Source organism: Pinus tabuliformis, chromosome 5_2 (assembly GCF_031772625.1).
Source record: "Pinus tabuliformis cultivar Carrire ecotype Pingquan chromosome 5_2, CPIR1, whole genome shotgun sequence".
NCBI classification, from domain to species: Eukaryota; Viridiplantae; Streptophyta; class Pinopsida; order Pinales; family Pinaceae; genus Pinus; species Pinus tabuliformis.
In genome coordinates, this window is record NC_142306.1 from 969,928,204 (window position 1) to 969,948,642 (window position 20,439).

A 20,439-nucleotide genomic window follows, 5' to 3' on the forward strand; every position below is an offset into this window, starting at 1 on the left:
GGGTTTGGTTGCGTGGTTACTGTTAGTCGCTCAGGAAAGGGTGTAATGGGTTTGGGTTCACCTTCCTGTTTCTCTTCCTCATCCTTCGAGGGAGGAGGTTGGTGATCTGGAAGGACCTTCCCAGATCGCAAGTTGATCTCCTGGATCTCCACAGCATAGGTAGGGCATGTTGTCTCCCCAGTGTATACCTGTTGGGCTTGTTCGTTGTTGGGGTTCGGGTTTGGTTGAGCAGACATCTGGGGTTGTCTTGGAGGAGCAGGAGGTAATGGTTGTGGTTGAGCCGGTGGTGGAGGTAGAATGGCTCGAGGGGAGTTGTATTGGGGCCTTCACCCCGGTTGAGGTGCATTCCACTGAGGTTGTGACTGGAAATGTGAGAGAAACGAATGAGTAGTGGGTTGAGTATGGTATTAAGATGGATAAGACCAAGGAGGAGGTGTGGACCAGGAAGGATGAGCAAGGGGTCCCCAAGAAGGCATGTGAGTGGATTTATTAGGGTTGTAATAAGGTTGAGATGTTCCTTGCATCCCATGCTGGTAAGGTTTGGACCCATGCGGCCTCCTTTGGTTAAGGAAGTAAAGTGGCTCAGTGGTCCCTTTAGTCCCTTGGTACATGGCTTTAAGTCCAGGTAAGGTTGGGCACTGGTTCGTGGGGTGGTCTTCCTCACAAACAAAACATACCTCCACTGAATGCAATGGACACTCGTTCTTAGGATGCTTCCTTGTACATCTGGGAAAAAAAATGGCCAAAGCCCTCTTAGATTCCTCTTTCTTCTGCTGGATTCGGAAGGTATCCAGTTGCATGGAAATAGTCTGTCTCATCTCACTTTTGAGGTCTTCCATCTGATTAGCAAACTCATGCTTGGAGAAGGTGGCACTAGCTGAGAGTGGATTCCCCCTACCTCATTTCTGGGCTGCCCTAGAGTGGTTTCTAAACACAGTCTTTATGTCCTCATAAGGTAGTTGGTAGATGTCTCCTCCAGCTAGCAGATGGAGGGTATTTAGAAGGTCATCGAGGACTCCTCGGAGCATAACCAGCTTCAGAGATTCAGGGTCAAGCGTGCACCTAGCCCGTTTATAGCTAAGTTGGAACCTCGCCTCATAGTCTTCTAAAGACTCATCACTTCCCATGATCCGAAAGATTTCTCCTTTCGTTTCCCTTAACCTACAATAGTCCCGATATTTTTTGTTAAAGGCTTGCTGCATATGGGCCCAAGTTGTGATACTGTTTCTATGTAACCCCATGAACCAGCGTAGTGCTGCATCCTTGAGGGTAGAGGGAAAGAGTTTCAACTTTTGCTCGTCTTCTGCATAGTCATAAGTTCAACAAAGGACAACAATCTCGAACAGAAAGGTATCAAGGTCTTCAGTGGTCAATCCATGGAAATGAGGTAAGGTTGAGGGACTTATGTTTTTCATCTTCATGTCCCCGTTGGTCTCTCGGATGGGAAAGGCACCTTCTATTCTCTAATCATCTTCTCTACCATTTCTGTTTTCAGCCATGATCTCAAAATGAATGTTTTCTTGCTCTTCTTCTGTTATAGGATCTTCATATATCTCAGGAGGTTCACCTATAGGTTCTTTTGGATCACCGCCACCAAACAAGAGAGAAGGGTGACTCAGTGATGTGGTGGGGGTGTTGCGTAGGAATTTTCCGGTATTATCTCTATTCCTATGAGGCATGAAATGAAAGATTTTTGGTTGCTTTTGTTTCTTTTTTTTTGTTTCTGCTTGTACATGCAAAACTGAAACAGTTGGAATTGCAACTAACTAAAATCTATCTTGCGGAAATGAAAATGTGGAATTGAAATGCTAATCTACGCTTGCAGAACTGAAATTGCGGAATTGAAAGGCTAATCTATGAAAGCAGGAAATGTCTATTCTACTTTTGCAGAAATGAAATTGCAGAATGGAAATGAAATAAACTAATTAGTAGAAGGTTGTAGTAGAAAAATAGAAGAAAAGCAGCAATCACAAATACTCTGATGCTTCCCCGGCAATGGCGCCAAAAAGAATGGTGGGCTTCAGTATTGCAGCAATAATGCTACAACTCCTAGGACTTCCTTCTTTACTCTTATCAACCCGGTAGTTCCTAACAAACTTGGAAGCGACGGTGCTGTATCCACAAGTACTAGCTCTTGCCACATCTGTCACTTGGTCACCTGGCACAAGTCCGCTAGGAACTTAAGCCAACTTCTATGAGCTCTAAGAAGAAGCTTTCTAACTGATGGATGGAAGCTAACTCAAAGGAGGCAAATCTACTTGCAAAAAGAAACTGAAAAGCTGAAAGGAAAAGCAAACCCTAGTAATCCCTAATTTTACCAGCTAATCCTACTGATGCAAGAAAGAGGAAGAAAGCTACTAAAAGAGATGCCATTGACTTCTAAGAAGGGGAAATGCATGTGTCTAAGCTACTTCTACAGTAAAATCTGAAAAAAAAAAACATATTTTTGTATTTTTTGAGTAAAGTGTCAGAATTGTCACACATGTGCTTTAACTGGTTTTTGACTGTGCAGAGGTGGATTGACGAGAGGAAATGCTTGGAGGAGGTTTGGAAGGTTAGAAGAGGGGCTAAGGGGTCCCTAGCACCATCCCAAAGAGTTTAACTGAGTTTGGCTATCAAGAAACCGCTTTCATGAGCTTCTACAGGAAGTCTGTAGGGGTTCTACAAGATGTTCTGAAATTTCTATAGGATGTTCTGTAATTTTCTATAGGATGTTCAAAAATGGGATTTTGGAAGGTGGATGGAGAGAGAAAGGTGGAGAAGTGAGTATGGGGGTAGGATAAGGGTGTGAGGAGGTCCAGGACTTGGTGGATGGAGCTGAGGAGCGATGAGGATGGTTGGATTTGTTCAAGGAGGAGTAGAGTAGTGTTACACAAAAATCAGGGCGACAAAAGTGAATGAGGCAAATGTGAGGCAAGAATCTGAGTTAGGGGATGGAGTAGATGGGATTGATGGATTATGGGTAGATGGAGAGGTATTACAGGTGCTCTGCAATTTATTTCTCAAACTGAACAAACAATGACTTGGAAAACCAATGACCTAGCTATTTTACTCTAATTTGACCTAAGTAACAGAAACGGAAATGAAAACTAAGCAATCATGAACCTGAACATGTAACCACAAATGGTATCAATTTCTGCGAATGAGAATCTAACACTAATGTTTGCATGGTGAGGCAAAGACAATGTTTTTGTTGGCAGCAAGGTCACCTTTGTCCCAACTCATGATCCTACCGAGGGAGAGGTGAGATCAGAGCTGCTTGATGGCCTTTTTCTGAATATATTCCCTGTTATTAACCTATCAACTCAATCTGAACATAAAAATCCCTTCTAGTCATCAACAATGACCTAGGTAACCAGCAAGATTTTAATCTACTTAACAGAAATTATTTTGCAAAGACATAAAAAGCAAATAACAGTACACAAAGGAAGCCTTGGCACTTGGGTTGGGCCCAACCCCAAGAGCTATAGGCTCCTAAGAGAAACTCAAAATTGATGCCAAATAAAGCTGCCCTTCATTACTCAAAAATAACCATGTCACAAGAAAGTGATACAGCAGTAGCTACGAAAATGAGCTGAGAAACTAGCAACACTATGATGCAAAATACACCTGTTCAAAAAGTAACCTATGAAGGCTGAAAGCCTTCCTATTTATGCACTACAAGGGTCCTCAGTAGCCCTCCTTAACTCAAGGGGCTCGGCTGATCAAACTGCCAGTAAACAGTCACTTTTCACAAAGCTGCTTGGCTGCCTTTAGGATTCGTTTTAGTGGCCTGCTGAGCTCCGAGTTGAGGGTGGAGATTTCGAGGAAGGGCCATTTAATGCAAGATACACCCTTCCTACGAATCCTCACCCTTGTTCCTTCATGTTTGGCTGTCATCTGGCTCATAATTGCTTGGCCTTGTTCCAAAATTTGTCCAAAAAACCTAAAATAACCACGTATTAGCCTTCTTGGTAAAGTGACCACCCTCATTCATTCAACTAACATAAATATACTCAAAAAAACATGCATAAACTATGAAAAATTGTGGATTGACGAAAAACAGTAGGCAAAATGAGCCCAATAAGTTACCCATTTTTGGGGCTCATGAACCTCCAATTTGATTAAACAGGGAGACTCGTCATCAAGGGAGTGATGTGGAAAAATTAGAGGGTTGGCCCGTGTGGGAAAAATATTCTAATCATATTCCATATTGAGATGGAGTTTCTGACCAGCATTAGGAGGTACTAACGGGATTTTCAGAGAGACAATCACTTCCAAAACAAGTGGTAGAGGGTGCTCACTAGCTTGATCAACTTCCATAGAATCAGGCGGCACCACCCAAGGTTTAGAAGGTCTATGGGGTTTGCGGGTGCCAGAAGAGATCATATGCATAGGAGTTGTGATAGAAGTAGAAGGAGTATTGGGTGGAGGGAGTTAAGGAAAGACTCCCATAAGGGATGAGATTTAAAACAAGCTTGCACCAAAACTCTCATACTGATCAGGGTTATCTCCCATGAGTGGTACAAAATTTACGGTGGTGGACATATGAACTGATGGCACCCATAAGTCAAGCTAATCGATAGTGACAATTTCTCCTTCATGAGGAAAGAAAAGTACAGGAAAAACAGCCGAGATGACTGTGGTCATTTCATAAAACCAACGATCACCAAGGAGTAGGTTGTAATCTAATGTGGCGTTGACAACCTCGACATTGACATGGACAATTTTCCCTCCTAACTCGATGGAAAAATTTGGAAGAACTCCCTTTGGAACAAAGTTGTGTTTTTCAAAAGCTTGGAGATTCATGTTGGACATGGAGAGCACCAGAGCACCTATATCCTTCTAGCAGGATATAGACATGATACATGTTGAAGAGCCTTCATACACCAAGGTGCGATGAATATTCTTATGGGAAACACGCATGGTGATTTGGAAATAAATTTGATGGGAAAGGCAAGGAGCGGCTTTATCAACATTAAAATAAATGATATTCGAGTTAGATGGGTCAACGCCACAAATGGAAGACAATAAGGCTTTGTGTTGCTGAGGAAATCATTGCAAGACCTCCAAGGCATACATGGCACAAGGAACCTGGGCTAGATCTTCAACAATACTGTAGTGTTGAGCAACCCTGGTAGAAGCATTGTGTGTTTTCTTTTGAAGAACACCCTTGGGAGGCTGATAGATGGGTTCCACATGCTTATCTAGAGTGAGAGGTCCAGTGGAGGGTAGTGGAGTTGATGAGTCCTTAGATGGGGGACTCAACTCAGGAAAATCATAAGACTTGGGTCGCGTGGTCACATTAACATATTCCTTGTACATGAAGATGGATGAATTATGAGAAGATGGCCCTCGTTGCCCCCTTGCGGAGGGCAAGAAGGTTGAGAAACCATCTGTTGTTTGGGTTGCGTAGGGAATGGATGGGTTAAAACAATAGGCTATTGAGTAGATGGTGGTGAAAGAAGCCTATGGACCTCATCCATTCGAGGGCATTCATGAGTAAGATGGTCATCTTGACAAATTTTACAAGGGAACTTGACATTACGGCGACGTTCACTAGTGCCCCCTCCCTAACTTTGAGGGTTGGGTTGAGACTCCTAAGAATTTTGATTCTTTTGTTTATTTCACTTATTTTTCGTTTTACCACCAGATTGTTGATTGTTCTTCGGTTGAGTGGACTTCACCGTGAGAACATCGGTGGATAGCCTAGGAGTGGGTGCTTTAGCAGAATTAGAGGCACTTGTTGGGGCTTGAGATGTAACAATCAATTGCCCATGTTGGGAAGCAAGTTGGCTCATGGAATTGGAAACAAACCCAATCACACCATCGACATGTGGGCTAGGAATATGTTTTGGAGGCTCAACGGAAAGCCTAGGGGCATTAAGCAACACTTCATAAAGTGTACTGGACTATGAATAGATAAGATACAACTGTTGGGTAGTTAAAATAGCTTGTTCCTCAGTAAGGGCTCGAAACATAGACACATCCCTGACAATTTGAGGTCCGGGAGATCGAATGAACCATTTACGTAAGATCTCATCAGGTAACTTGGTTCTCACCAACCTCTTGCGACAACGCCACTCATGAATATGATCAGAAATTAACATGGCATCATCTTGCTTGAAATTGGACAAGAGGTCAGAATCGATATCATACTGAGTGGGTAACTGGAAGTGTGTTAGGAAATTTTGAGCAAGGGAGGCAAAGTCACTGTAGGATGTAGTACCTAACACAATGTACCACTTTGTGGCATCCCCGGTCAACGTACATTGGAATAAGTGAATTTTAATAGAATCATCCACTAAATAATTAGATGAACACCAAAAATGATAAGTGGTAATGTGCATGGATGGATTCTCCCTAGGCTTTCCTTCAAACTTGGGAATATCGGACGGTAATTTGATGGGCATAGGTGGCCACCAAGGATCATGACATATGGGGTCATTAGTTAGTTTTTCCAAATCTGTTAAATCAAGGGAAGATAAGAAAGGATTTTGGAGCTGACTAAATGGGTCATAGGAGGGAGAGGCCCCTGACCAACCATGTGGTCCCCCCATATGAGGAGTGGAAAGATGCACCTTCTGGTGAAGAAAAGGGTTCACCCTGGCATAGGACTGATGTGGGACAACATGATTGGTAAATGGAGGTTGCCCCCAAGGGTAAGTACCACCAGAGAGAAAAGGACCCCCAAAAGCATGGTTGCTGATGGGGTTGTACCCAGGTATAGTAAAAGGACCACTCTATGTAGTGGGACCAACATAAGGAGGATACCCTATGTGAGAAATGGTACGGTAACAGGGTTTCCCCCAGGTAAACTAGTCCCCCATTAAAAGTACTGGTAGGTGGTTCCCCTCCAAAAATAAAACTGTACCAAGCCTCTGAAATACTAGAAGAGACGTTGTCCCCAGGTTGACTAGGGACAACGGATGACCCTCCACACATATTATTGGACGTAACCATGACTAACTAAGGGACATGAACAATCAATTATGCAAAATGTGGGGTAAAGACTCCTGAACCTACCGACTGACTAGGATGGTGTACCATAGTTGGCATAGGAGATGGTGTGGGCATGGAAATGTTTGAGAAATTTGCAGGAGTCATAGAAGAAACTGGTGGAATTCCCTAAGAAGAAGTAAGAGTTGTGGATGGAGAAGTGGTTTTAGTCACACTAAGAGATGGAAATGATGTCATGGTAGCTCATACTGCTGATGCAGAAGGTAAGGACGTCTCAGACTCTGCCATAGGGTAATGTACAAACAAAGGCACGTGAATGTAGGGAGGTGTGGAACCGTCAGGATTCAACTACAATAACTTAGGTCCCAATGGATCAGTCAAAGGTGGGTTGGAAGGAGCATTAGAGTTGTCTGCCAAAATATCGATAAAATCCAAATCAATACCAGAAGGACCAGGTATAGAATCCACGTCAATGTGGTGATCTAAGTCTTGAGCACTGATGGGTACTCTCCATGCAGGGGTAAGAAGTCCAGCTCGTTTAGGAGGCAAAGCATGAATACAATGTGATCGTCGATGAACAAATTCAGCCAAGGTGGTAACTTATGATTTGAGTATAATTGTGTTAGTACAAACACCCTATGGCAAAAACTACTAACTCGGACCAAACAACACACACTAGAAACGTCCTAGAAGATATCACATGTAAGCCAAAATACAAAGAAGCTGACGGTGGAACAATTATTCTAGTGACTTGCTTCCCACCCCTTTTATCTGCTAACTCAATGCAAGTGCCCTTATTAGCTGTGGGGCACTCTCAAAGAGGACTAAGAGAGTATGACTAATATTTGTCCCAGGTATAGAGAAGATGAACCCGACCCTGCACCTATGTATAAGCCCTAAGAAGATAGGCCACTATGGTAACCACGTATAATAACATGACTTGGGGGGACAGTCGTAGGAAAATCCCACACGCAAGGGCAAGAAGCTTAACCCCAAAAGGAGCTAAGACCAAACCTCCCTTGAGAGTTGCCTACCAAGTGGTCCCAAAGTGATAATGACATTGTTTGTATGTGTGGATATTTCGTTATATCACACCACCTGAAACTAAGTGAAAGGGGTTCTATCAATTCGCCTAGCCCAAGTGTGACCTCATGCTTGACCCTTTTGTGAGGAGGGCCTCCTAGACCACACTACTGCAAATGGATTTAACTCCCTACCGCAGGCTGCTAAGTTAATTTTGTAGTCTTGGAGTAGTTAACTCAAACTCCTATCTCCAAGACACTAGCCTAAGCTAGTGTTGGTGTACTACTAGTGAAAATAAAAGACGAATCTAGTTAATTTTATTATCACGTTGATTTTAGTGGTTATTGTTTACACAAGTGGGATGCAACATGAAACTAAGATGGTGTGAATGACTCCTAGTTAGTCACCCTAGCATAGCTATATGCAATTTTCAATTCAATGAATGCTAACTACAAGAGGGTAAGAGCCTTCTAACAACCCAATTCCTATTATGATGTACCTCTAAATCTTCTTGAGTGAAAATTATCCCAAATTTTGTGAATTAATGACCCAAAACAAACTAAGAAGGAAAACGAGAAATCCAACAAGAAACCAAAGGAAAAGACTCCCAAGAAAGAACGCAAAGCACTCTAGAAGTGTCACAACTAGGAAAAACAAAGCCCAATCAAAGACACACTGGAAGCAATCAAATCGAAAGCCAAAAGTGAAAAGAGGAAGGGCAATGTCAACAAGCTAGGGTGGTAGTACAATGGCCCAACCAAGGCCAATGTTCTACAAAGGACAAAATCAAACCCTAGAGGTAGGAAGGCCTAAAAAAGATCAAATGAGAGTGATATAAAGAAATGAAAACACACTCAAAAGAAATTTTTTAGATGACAAATGCACAACCAGTCATAACACTAGGAAATGTGACCAAAATAACCCAAAAAAGAGAGAATCGGTAACTTAAAAAAATTTAATGACCAAACCACACAAAGGCAACAAAAGACCAAAGTGGGATATCAAAGAGATCTAAGCAGTCACCGAAAGCAGCCAAACAGATTTGAAACATAGATCTAGAGATGAGAACACTAGTCCTCAACCAAAGCACATAAAGGATTCTGCAAGAGAAACCTTGAAGAACACAAGTAATCAATGTTCCCAACTTATAAATAAGAAATGGATTAGATTTGATAGAGATTGTCATCTATGAACAAAAAAAATAAATAAATCCAACAAATGGTAGCAGGTTTTGAAGAACACACTTGAAAAATCAAGAAAATAAGATGAAATAAAATACGAAAACTGGGAATTATGGATAGAAAACAAGCTTATTATTCAATTAGCCATATCTTCCTCATACAGACTCCATTTCAGGTGGTTTTTTTTTTGAGGTAAAAAATCAAGAAGATTACATATATGTAGTTATTTTCACTTAATTATTTATATAAAGGAACATTAAACAACATTAAAAAAATGGCCATATGCGAGGGCGGAAGAAGCACAAACTGCCCAATTTTGAATTGGCCATAACTACCTCATACGGAGTCCGTTTACAGTGATTTTTTTTTGTTAAAATATGAGAATAATTTAGATATATGGTTATTTTAATCAAATTATGTACATAAAATTCTCGAATTTGATTTCAATTCTTGGATCTGTTATTCTCTCTAAAAAAAAAAAACAAAAATAAAACTCTAGATCTAAGATCAACTTAGATCTAAAGAAAATAAAATCAAAGGAGATCAAAATGGATACAAAAGAGTACAGATCACTCAATGGGAATAGGAGAAAACCAAAAAACATAAAGAAGAAGAGGAGATCTCAAACAAAGAGGGAAAAATAAAAATACTCTCATTGAAAGAACCAGTTATGTTGCAGCTAAATCTGCAAGGAGATATTGCTCCATGATCTCATTCCCAATTGAGATCACCAGACAAAAGAAATATAATGGTTAATGCGATCTAATAATGGCCCCTCAATCCAAATGGTCATGCATGCAGCAAGCAATCAAATCTATGCTATAGATAAGAGATCACACCTGGAATCCTCACATGTTAGGGAAGTGTTTTGAGTTTGATGTAGATCTTGCACTCCACTTGAGCGATCCAACACATCTGCACTAGATCTTTATCCCTGCACACAAACACAACTAAACAAGGAAAACAGTTGATCTTCCTCGAAAGATCATTAAATCAAAACCAATAGATACGATCATATAATATATTGAATACAAATTCAAGTAAGGAAGGGAACACAAACTTTTATTAACCATATAAAGGGAACTACATCAAATGTATACCATCAACACAAAGAAGATCCTCTCCTCCAACTTTCAGTAAGGCCTCCTCTCCCAAGGAAGCAAAGCTCTCGTACTATTGTTTTTTTTACACTCTCGCCCCTCCCTCTTGGTGAGATTATAAAGGCTCATTCCATCCTCCAAGAGAATGTATCTAGACACCTAGGGGCTTGAGAAGTTAGGAAACTTCTACAATAATGGACCCTTAGCCAACTCATACACAAGTGGGTCAAGTTGATCTCATTGGGAATGGAAAACTCTAGAAACCTTTTTCATAATTATGAGTTTTTTCTCAATTATCTCAATTATGAAATAAATATTATCTCATAATTATAATATTTTGGCAAAATAATTATGAGAAATTGCTCAATTATGTAATTTCACCCTTTTATGATGGGATAAATCTCACATAAGTAAAATAAAAGGTGAAAGGGGATGCATTTAAGCCAAACAACTGAGGTAAGTTGATATTTGGTTTCTCTCACTATAATGGAGTGGAAAATAGGGTTATAAAAACTCTCTTTCCACCTCCTGTTATAATTCTAAATGAAAATCTATCATAATCCGCTTTATTATTCCACAGGAGGGCATCGATTCTGAACACCATACACATCTCACAGAAATAGATCCATACTTGATGCCATTAATCCACACATCGCCCAAGTACCAGGTTTGAGGTTACTCTTCACTACCATCTTGTGGGGTTGAGGTGATGTTTCCACACATGTTTGCTAGGTGGGGTGGTGGTGTTTCTCTCCTCCCATCTATCAAGCTTGTCACCCCATCTGAGGGGATCGTATACTATTATCGATATTAATACTATTGATTAATATTTTAATGATTGTAATAATAATTTACACATATTGTTTGTAATTATTAATGGTATTATAATATTTATAAGTCAAAATAATTTTGATATTAAATGTCATTCAAAATTATATATATATATATATATATATATATATCCAAAGAAAAAAGTGAACTTTTTATTAAAAAAAAGCTACAAGTATATGCGTTAAGCATTCAATTTGGCTGTGTGAAAATGGATCATACAACCCTTAGTATACAGCCCTGCCTAAAAGTAGAAAAAGAAAGTGTTGCTCCTATTATCCGGAGTGCAGCCCAAAAAAGAAACCCAGCTGACCTAAGTCTTCATGCCCTTCTTCTTCTCCACTTTTCGCCAACCATCCATGTTGGGAGTGGATTCAATAATGGCTAACTGGTTTTCCATTGTACTCATTGGTTGTTCCTTATTTGAATCCGATCCTTGTGGACTATGACTGCGTTTATTACCACTTATTTCTAGTTGGAGCTCTTGTTCCTTTTCCTCATTATTCTCCTTATCCTTATTTTCCTGAGCTTTATCCTTTGCTGTCTTTTGTTCTTCTTTCTTTGCTGTGGTTGCCTTTTTATATGCAACGTCTATGTTCTGCCATCCTTTCAGCTTCCTTTGTTGTTGCTTGCTCTTGTTGAGGCTTGGACATGCATTGTACAAATGACCTGTTTGTTGGCATCCCCGGCATCTGAAAGCTGTATTCTCATAGTCCAAAGGTTGTTTCCACTATGTATTATTGAAATTCAGGATGATGCTTTCAGGTAATCCTCGACTGAGATCTACCTCGACACATATTCTGGCAAAAGTAAATATTCCTTTTATATGTCTCTCCGCATCTATCTTTAGCATTCTCCCCAAAGTATTTCCAATTGCTATTAGTGCCTTTGAATGCAAAAATGTAACGGAAAATTATGCATCCTAACCCATACAGGCATCCTTGATACCACCATGGTGTTGGCATTGAAGTCAGGAAACCATGGGGTAATGAACAGTCCGGCACTGCCCCAGAACCATGGCCCTTGGTTGAGAACTGTTTCCTTTTCTTCTTCTGTGTGAAAACATACTATAAAAAACACCTTAGGGTATAGGTAAATTTGGCAATTTTTTGCCCAAACCGAGTGTATCCATTCGTACAATGCATCAGTTCGAGGCCAAAAGCCATTAAATCTACAAATAACTGAATTTTTTGTAGATATGAGTATATATTATTTATCTCTGGCATTTCCATGGAGATAGATGGAGTCTCCGGCATTTGATCTACAATGTACTGCCCCAGAGGTTCAGTGACGGTTGTGGTGTTTTTCCCTTTGCTCTTCACTGCTTCCTTAAAAGACCCTTTACTTTGCGAGCTAGTTCCAGCGTTGTCGGCTCCTCCTCGTAATCTCATATTGAGAATGATTGTAGACCCTGGCTTGATGTTGTATTCTTGCATGGTTCTGTATTCCTACAGCGATCTGCCCTCATTTAATAGGTGTTGTTCCTCAGCCGGGTGTTTGGTCAATTTAGTGAGGTCTAAATTGCTACTTTAAAATGTCAACCCGGGGTTCGTAAACTAACGAAGTGAAGTGTACTATATGTACTAGATAATCATTTCCTTAGTCGTTTGTCGTTTTTAGTTTTTTTTAAGTTTGTTTTTGGATTTATCTTTCCCTAATGTGAGATGATGAAAAGGTGATAAAGCAAGTGAAATATGGATGATTATGGTGATCTCTAAGTGGTTTTTCAAAACTTAAAAGAAAGAAAGCTTTAAAATAACTGCAATGAAATCAATTCTTGAAAAGAAATAAAGACATCAAACAATGAACTAATGACATCGGCCCAGTATCTTTGTTGCTGAATGAAAATGAAAGTGAAATCTACACTAAATTCAATTAAAAGTAAGAACAACTAATCCACACTATTTCAACTCTTCAACTCAATCTTCCTTGTGAAAAGATATCATGAAATGTTAAGCAATGTGAAATCTAAAAGAAGTTAAACTGCATAAAAGAAACTAATCACACTACTTTAACTCTCTTGACCTTTTGCCTTTCAGCTTAATTTACCCTGTGAGAAACAATCATGAACAAGTCAAGCAATGTGAGATCTAAAGCAAACTAAATCAAGCTATAATGAGTGATATTCTGGTTCCTAATAAAGTTATTTGATTATAGAAAGAAACTGTTAACAGATGAATAGCATGATATCTAAGAGCAGAAAATAAATGTACAACTTAAGGAAATGACAATACTGGAAATCAAACTTCAGAAAACAAGAGTCAGCGACAAAGACAAGATGATCTCGTATGCCAATAGTTATAAAAAGAAAATGTGAAAAATTGCACCGGGCTGCCTAAGAAAACCTACAGAAAGCACTGATTAGTTGTAACCATAAAAGAGCAGCAATGAAAATGTAAATCAACAGAAATCAAAAAGATTTGTTATGTACAGCTAATATACATGATGAAATAAAACGCAACATTTAAATGAAAAATGTACAACTAATATACATGAACAGGAAAAAAAAGTAATGCAAGAGTTAAAGGACAATTGTACAAGGCTTTAGTGAGCAGGGGCCCTCTGCCACTTCAGCCGATTCAACGAATAGCTACAAGCTTAAGTTTAAGCCAGTCTTCTCATATATTAAACAACAATATAAAAGTGCAGTGGGGAAATACAACAACTTTGAATTAAATTACAAGAGATTAACTTTTACAGCGTTCATGGACGCGTTATTTATAAGGAAAGAAAGCTAAACAAATTAACTAAATCTACGCTATTAACCACGCTGCCAGAGACGCGTAAATCCTCTTCAGCCCGGATCTAGGTAACTGTCATCATGTTTATTAAATCTGAGAGGTATGGCTGTTGGATTCACGCTACCAGGATGTCTTCGTGGCTAAGGAATGTGCCACGTAGCTTCACGTGCTAAAAAACAGAGCTACGCAGAGCCGTGCCACCGCTGAACACTTCCGTTGACTATCCTTTGCCCCTTGTTTGATCGCGGGCTTTTATGAGCATGCTGGATGATCTAGAGGGACACGTTCCATGTCCTTGACTCCTGTAACTTGCCCATGTGGCTCATTTCTTCAGAGGACACCTGTAGCATGGTGTTTGATAAAACGGCTGCGGAATCCTGTGCTGGTTGCAGAAACCTGTGTCGGCTGCAGAAACTGAGAAGCTTCCGCAGCTGTCTGAACAAAATTCTAAAGCAAACAACAGTCATCAGCGTAGTTAGAAAACCATGTCAAAAGCTCTTTTTTAAACTAAAATACAATGATTTAATCAACTAGGTGGATGAAATGAGTGGAAAAAGAAGGCTGAGAGGGTGTATAGGAAGGTGCAGGTTCGAGGCTCAACATACCCCCACTGTGAAGGTGTTTCATGTCCTCATGCAACCAAAACTTAGTTATTTTCCCTTAATCCATATGCTCTGAGGCTTCTGCAAGAATATCTAGCCCTCTTCTCTTTCTCTTTGATGCTAAAATGGTCCTTGGTTTCCTGACTAGACATTTGAACTTAAGATTAATCAATGCCCTGCTCAACTTTTTACACTTTTTCTTCAGCTTCCTGTTCTTCTTTTGCCACAGTCCTAAATGGAGCATAGTGTTATCATGGACAATCTTGTCTACCTTACTGTGCTCTTTGAGTGCTTCGTTTTCCTGTTTGATGTGCCTATTTAGGACTTCCAATTCAAACACTTCCTGTTTTAAAGACTATACTTGTGCATCAAGTGGAAAGGTGGTGCTTGGTCCTGTAGCTGATTGTTCCAAGGACTCTAGGTAGTTATATACCTCTTGCTGATTAGGATCTACTTCAGGTGTCTTTCTTGGGCTAGGCTCAAAATCAAAATCTGGTGGAGGAGGAAGACAGTCCTCTCTTTCTGGCCGAAAAGGGCTTTCATCACGTGGAGGACTTGATTCAATGTCTGGCTGAGCTGGAGCTTTTTCAGATGTTTCTTCACCTAAATCAATAAAGTGTGATTGTTTTTCTTGGGTTACACTCTTCTTTCCTTTTAGCCTACTGCTCCTCCTTACATGTGGACTAGTGCTCTTTTCCTGTTCACTCTGTTTTCCTTTTTGTTTCTTTTTTCTGGCAGCAGGTTGAAGATGTACTAATCTTTCTGCCAAAGTTTGAGAATCTTCCTCTATGGATGGTTTAGGGGATGGATAGGTTTCTTGAATGGTTATTTTGCCTTTTTCCTTCTTTTGTTTCCTGTTTTTAGCTCCCTCTTCTTCTTCTTTCTGAATAGTTTCCTGAATGTCTATTGTAGGAGAGTCTTGGGCTGTAATATTCTTTTCTTTCCTCCTACTTCTCTTTGGAATTTTTGGGGAACTGCTTCCAGAGGCTTCAATCAGTTCTTGGAAGTGGTTTCTTGTCAAAAACTTTTCCCAAGTATCCTTAGTGTTTTTCAACTGATCTTCAATAAGGATTTTTATGAACCCGTGATGGTAAAGATGGGGTTCAATATTTCCTACGTGTTTTTGAACAGTAGAGCTCATTTTCTTCAAGCTTGATAACAGAAAATAAGGCAAATTAAGGGTATAACCTTCCATAAAATTCAACATTAGCCTGGCATAATACATGTACATGGAACCAAAACGACCCTCGCATGTGATAAATTTCTGGATAAGTAATAACAGAGGGGACCATTCTTCTTTTATTGCATGCATAGGGATTCCTTTTGTGAATACAGAGGTATCCATACCTGGGTTTTGGAGCATGATTCTCCATCCTTGATCATCCACAATTCTGTTTTTGAACCACCTTTCACCTTCTTGTGGAAGACTTGTTGCAGCTGCTATTGTGGCCTTGGTCACTGTAAATTTTAAGTCTCCTATCTCCACTGCGTGTCCATTAAAGGACCGTGCAAAGGCTTTAGTCACTTCTTTGTTATAGCCCATGAAATTTTGAATGAATCTCAACCACCTTGCTTTCTTCAACGAATCCTTCGTTTGAGGATAACCCTCCAGGTATTTTGGTCCTTCCGGTTCAGCTCTTAGTAGTTTTCCCATTCTCGGCTTTAAATTCCAACTGAAAATTCTACTGCGTATGAAGATTCAGGAAAAAAAATGGGCTGATTACGAGATTCTTAGGGTAACTGGAGTGGCCGTAATCGAAGTTCAGGATGTATGTGGTGACTATAGCCAGGTTTTGGAGCAAGTTGTAGTGGATGCAGCAGAAATGGAGAACAGGGTATGGTATGAGTACTGAGGGAGTAAAGGGTAAGAAACAGTAACGAGTTCAACATCGAATGCATGCGGGAGTGAAGTGATAAATGGGCAGAATAACGGCTGAGTCCTTTTGGATCGGATGACTTGCACACATGTCTCAGCAGACGGCTCCGGGAATTATGGTGAAGGAGAGCCGTAGTACAGTCGGTCACGTCTCAAAAGTACGACCAATAAATGGGAGAGCAGTCCATCTCGAGTTTAAATTTAGAATGATCATGGGACCGTTGTGGAATGACATCATGGAAGAGGAGTGGTATGGGGCTTGCCGTATCAAATCATTGCATTTAGTGGAACTTTCCATGGTTTAATAACTATGCATAATAATGACATTGAATTGTTATTTGGTAGAGATTTTTGATCATACCTGTGGAAGTTTATCATTTCTTGATTAAGGCTTCTGACCCATTGTTGTTCTTTGATCTTGAAGATGCCCCATGTCTCTGCTGCACTTGGTGATGATGACACTAACCTTTGACTGTGATTTTTTTGAAAACAGAGTGATGCTGACTGTAAAGATAGAGTGATGCTGGCTGCGGAAATCGTTTCTGGCTGCAGAAACTGGTTTTGGCTGCGGAAACGGTTTCTAGCTGCGGAAACTAAGACAACACCCCTTTAACTGCACAAAGATAGTTAGAGAAGAACTAACTAAATAAAATAGTCCTGAGAGGGACTTTTATTGATGGAATGAAATGAAATGGGTGGAATGAGATGGAAATGAAGTGCAGTGAAGATGGAGATGAAAATGATATGGATGAACTAAAATGGAAAATGAGGTTGAGTGAAGATGGAAAGAAAGAGAGACTTTTTTTTTTTTTCGAAAATATAGAGTGTCAGGTGCCCCTGATTTTCACTCTACATTTTCTGTATAAGACTACCAATCTATGATTGGTTTTCAGGCTTATACAAAAGATTTTTTTTTTTTCTTTTTTTTTTTTTCAACTGAAATAAACAAAGACTAGGCTGATGGAGGAGAAGGATTCCTCTCCACCAGCCTCATTGAAGAATTTTCTTGAAACATTTTGACAAATTCCTCTTTTGAGAGTGGCTTATGATAAATTTTCAATCGGTGGCCATTCACAATGAGAGGAGTTTGAAACTCACCAATGGTCTTGACTCGAACTGCTCCATTGCTAAAGACTTCGTCAATCTCATATGGTCCAAGCCAATGAGTCTGAAATTTTCCTTTGAAGTCTTTAAACTTGGAATCAAACAGTAATGCCCAATCTCCCTTTTGAAACTTTTTCTCTTTGATATATCTGTCATGCCACTTAGTTCTTTGGTGCTGAACTAGATCAGTCCTTAAAATTGCATCTTGTCTTATTTCATCTAGCTCATTCAGCTGCTCCATTCTGTGCTTTTGGGCTTCTGATAGATTCATCCCCAACTGAACTTCCATCTTGAAAGTCTTGACTTGAAACTCAATGGGCAGCAGGACTTCTTTCCCATAAACAAGTTCATAGGGAGAATGTCCTGTTGTATTCCTCCATGTAGTTCTATAGGCCCATAAGGCTTCAGGAAGCCTTTCTGCCCAATCTCTTCTATGTAGATGAATATTTTTGGTGATGATGTTCTCAAGGACTTTGTTTGTAGACTCCACTTGGCCATTTTCTTGCGGATGGTACGGAGTAGATTTTCTATGCTTGATTTTGTATTCTCCCATCAGCTTCTCCATCAAATTAGATGTGAATTGACTTCCCTGATCTGTTACAATTTCTCTTGGGACACCAAAACGAGTAAAAATATCCTCAAAAAGAAATTGAACAACTGAATTTTCAGTGGCAGAAGGCAATGCCTTGGCTTCTATCCATTTAGTAACATAATCAGTGCAAACCAATATATACTTCTTTTGTTTAGATGGTGGATTAATAGGTCCAATGAAATCTAAAGCCCATTTTTCAAAGGGTTCGATGAGTACCTGTGGCTATAATGGTATTTCATTTGAAAGAGTTGGTCTCCCAACTCTTTGGCAGCTGTCACACCTCCTGACATATTGTTTTGCATCTTTGAAGAGAGAAGGTCAATAATATCCTAAAGCAAGGATTTTATAAGCTGTCCTCTTGTCAGCGAAGTGCCCACCGCATGGCTCATCATGACATGCCTTGAGGATTTCAGGCATTTCATCTTCCCGAACACATCTTCTGATCACACAGTCTAGCCCTGTTTTGAACAATTCATTATAAATCCATGAATAACTCGAAGTCTCCTGAATAATTCTTCTCCTTTCGTTAGGAAATAAATGTGGAGGCAGTTTCCCTATAACCAAATAATTAACAATAACTGCATACCAAGGAGTTTTAGTAGTTACTGCAAACAAATATTCATCTGGAAACTTATCCTCTACAGGAGAATCTTCGTTAGTATTTTGGATTCTAGACAAGAAATCAGCTACTGTATTTTGTTTCCTTGGTCTATCTAACATAGTAATATTGAATTCTTGTAAAAGTAAAAGCCATCTTGTAACTCTGCCATTAGTAACAGGTTTGTTCATGAGATATCTAATTGCAGAATGATCAGTATGGACAAAAGTTTCATAGCCTGTTATATAATGTCTAAACTTGTTGATTGCATGAACAACAGCTAAGAACTCTTTTTCAGTCACAGTATAATTTAACTCAGTGGGAGTCAAATTTTTACTGGTGTAGTAAATGGCATAAGGAACTAAATCCTTTTGACCCAACACAGCTCCTAGAGCTATATTTGAAGCATCTGTAGAAATATGGAAAGGAAGTTTCCAATTCGGCCCTCTCAAAATGGGTGCTTCAGATATTCTTGTTTTTAAAGCTTCAAATGCAGATTGACAATCAGGATCCCAATTGAATTCACAGTCTTTTGTAAGTAGTTTGAAGAGAGGAGATGCTATCTTGGTGAAGTTTTCAATAAATCTTATATAATATCCAGTAAATCCAAGAAAACTTCGAACATCTCTTCGACAATTTGGAATAGGTAACTTGGAGATGACTTCAACTTTTGATCTATCAACTTTAATCCCATCTCCCGAAATATGATGTTCTAAAACAATCCCTTCAGTAAACATCATAAAACATTTTTCATGACTTAATGAAAGATTTGTTCCTTTACATCTTATAAGGACTTTTTCCAAATTTTCTAATGCCTCTTCAAATGAATTACCATAAACTGTAAAATCATCCATATAGACCTCTACACAACCATGGATTAGATCGGAAAAATTTCCTAGTACTGCCCTTTGAAATGTGGCAGGTGCATTACATAATCCAAAAGGAAGTACTCGGTAAGCAAAAGTTCCCCATGGACAAGTAAATGTGGTCTTGTCCTGATCTTCAGGTGCTACCTGAATCTGATTGTAACCACTAAAACCATCCAAAAATGAGAAATACTTTTTGCCTGCTAAAGTATCTAATACCTGATCAATAAAGGGTAAAGGAAAGTGATCCTTCAAAGTTGCTTTGTTTAATTCTCTGTAATCAATGCAAACCCTCCATTTACCATTCTTTTTAGGTACTATAACCAAGGGAGAAACCCACCAGCTATCTGAAATGGGGTAAATGAAGTTTACATTAAGTAACTTTTGGAGCTCTTCTTTCACTATCTCCATAAGGTTTGGGTTCATCCTTCTTTGAGGTTGTCTGATTGGCCTACTGTTTTCCTCAATGTAGATGTGATGAATGCAAGTCTTAGGGTCAATACCTTTCATATCGGTATACTCCCATGCAAATGCAATAGAATGTTTTTGCAAGATTTTGGTTAGCTCTTCATGTTGTGATTTTTCCAAGTTTTTGTTGATATTCAATGTTTTTCCTGGAAAAATCTCAATGGCAGAACTACCAAACTCTTCCATAGAGAAAAGAGACATTTGTCTAGATGATAGACACTAAATGTCAGAATCCAACTGAAATTGTGTGTGGTCATATTCTGAAGATGGTTCAAAGTTTTCTAATGTGTTCAGAATTTGACTATCTTTACTAATCTCAGAAATGGTAAGGACAGGTTGTATAGTATCTTCATCATCGACCCACTCATCTTCTTCTATTTCTGTTATTGCCTTTGCTGGAGGATACAGATTGAACTTCTTTGTTGAATTACCATCTAAAATATACATATCCCCAGACCTACAACTGATAAAAGCATCAACTGTCGCTAGCCAAGGTCTTCCTAAAATAAGAGGATGTCCTC